This window comes from Capsicum annuum, unplaced genomic scaffold (genome assembly GCF_002878395.1).
Source record: "Capsicum annuum cultivar UCD-10X-F1 unplaced genomic scaffold, UCD10Xv1.1 ctg77263, whole genome shotgun sequence".
Lineage (NCBI taxonomy): Eukaryota > Viridiplantae > Streptophyta > Magnoliopsida > Solanales > Solanaceae > Capsicum > Capsicum annuum.
This window is the reverse complement of record NW_025887642.1, coordinates 2,554-4,456: the sequence shown is the minus strand read 5'-3', so window position 1 is coordinate 4,456 and position 1,903 is coordinate 2,554. Positions and strand designations below refer to the sequence as shown.

Below are 1,903 nucleotides of genomic sequence, written 5' to 3'. Positions count from 1 at the left end.
CTTTTCACCTTATAATGACTAGGAGAGAAATGAGAAAAATTTGTGTGCTTCAACTATTTAGTCTTAAGAAAGTGCAATCATTTAGACCAATTCGTGAAGATGAAGTCTCGAGAATGATCAACAAAATATCTCAACAAGCTACTTCTTCTCAAGTTACTAATTTGAGCAGTTTAATGATTTCACTTACTACTACAATTATTTGTAGAGTTGCTTTTGGTGTTAGGTTTGACGAAGAAGCACATGAAAGGAAGAGATTTGATAATATCTTGGCGGAAGCTCAAGCTATGATGGCTAGCTTTTTTGTGTCAGATTTTTTTCCTCTCTAAGTTGGATTGATAAACTTACTGGAATGACAGGTAGGCTTGAAAGGAATTTCAAGGATTTGAATGAATTTTATGAAGAACTCATTGAGCAACATCACAATCCCAATAAACCAAAATCCATGGAAGGAGATATTGTTGATCTTTTGCTTCAATTGAAGAAAGAGAAATCAACACCAATTGATCTCACATTGGAGGATATAAAAGGAATTTTCATGGTAATTCCCCACCCCCCCCCCCCCCCCCCCTCCTTACAGTTTGGTATTTGATTGTTTTAACCCAATATATAGTTTAATACTAGAGGATATAGTGGAATGCATTTAAAAGAAATAGAGTTATCTTTTAAAATTCAATTTGAACATATATCTCTTAAAGAATATCGGAATGGATATTTTTGAGGTGTTCTGAAATTAAAAAAGCCTTAGTAATAAGGATTCAGATATTACATATTAATTGACAAAAAGGAGATCAACAACGAGTTAAAAAGAAAGATTGATTCCTTGGGATCCTTCCTATACGTTATTTCAAATTTAACATGTTAATGCAAGTCAACAAATAGGTCAGTACACAACCTGTTTAAACTAATTAGTCGGGCGGATTATATTGCTAAAAGATGGAATGTTTTTGCCACCTCTAATATGTAGCACGAATGTGTCCCTTGCATCAATGATTTTTTATCTCCCTCTCAATTTTTAAGTAGAATGTGTTAGTTGCTGGATCAGATACTAGTGCAGCTGTAGTAGTATGGGCTATGACAGAACTGGTGAAGAATCCAAAAGTCATGAAGAAAGTCCAAGAAGAAATCAGAAAATTAATTGGGAACAAAACCATTGTGAATGAAGATGATATTCAAAATATATCGTACTTTAAAGCCATAATAAAAGAGACATTTCGATTACATCCACCAGATCCACTTCTATTACCAAGAGAATCAATGGAAAAATTCACTCTAGAAGGGTATGAAATTCCGCCAACAACTATAATTTATAATAACTCATGGTCAATTGCAAGGGATCCTGAAATATGGAAAAATCCAAAAGAATTTATCCCTGAGAGATTCTTGAATAACGATATCAATTGCAAGAGAGAAGATTATCAGTTAATTCCTTTTGGAGCAGGAAGAAGAGGATGCCCGGGGATTACACTTGGGATTGCAGCCATAGAACTTGCATTATCAAATCTTCTTTATGCATTTGATTGGGAATTACATTGTGGACTAAAAAAGAGGACATTGATGCAGATGTTAGGCTTGGAATCACCATGCATAAGAAAAATGAGCTTTGTCTTATCCCTAAAAATTATTTCTAAATTACGCTCGATTCTGTGTGAATTTAGCTCTAGTTCTTAAGTTTAGTCGAATTCATTGTTGCTTTCAGCTAGAATTATGTACACATATTGTAAATATTATGAAATCAATATAATAAAATAAGCCTCATGCTAAACCCACGGATGACTTTAAATCTTTGAATCAATATTTTTACATCCCCTAATAACTAACGTTAATTATGCTCGATTTTTGTCTACGGATGGACTAGGTCGCCTAACATATTTCAATAGAAATAGTAAATAAAGAATACGATAGT

General features: G+C 33.4%; 1 pseudogene; it reads left to right on the top strand.

Annotated features, from left to right (window-relative positions):
- Window positions 1-4: 4 nt before the first annotated feature.
- On the top strand, window positions 5-1,628 carry LOC124894763 (annotated as a pseudogene).
- Window positions 1,629-1,903: the final 275 nt, after the last annotated feature.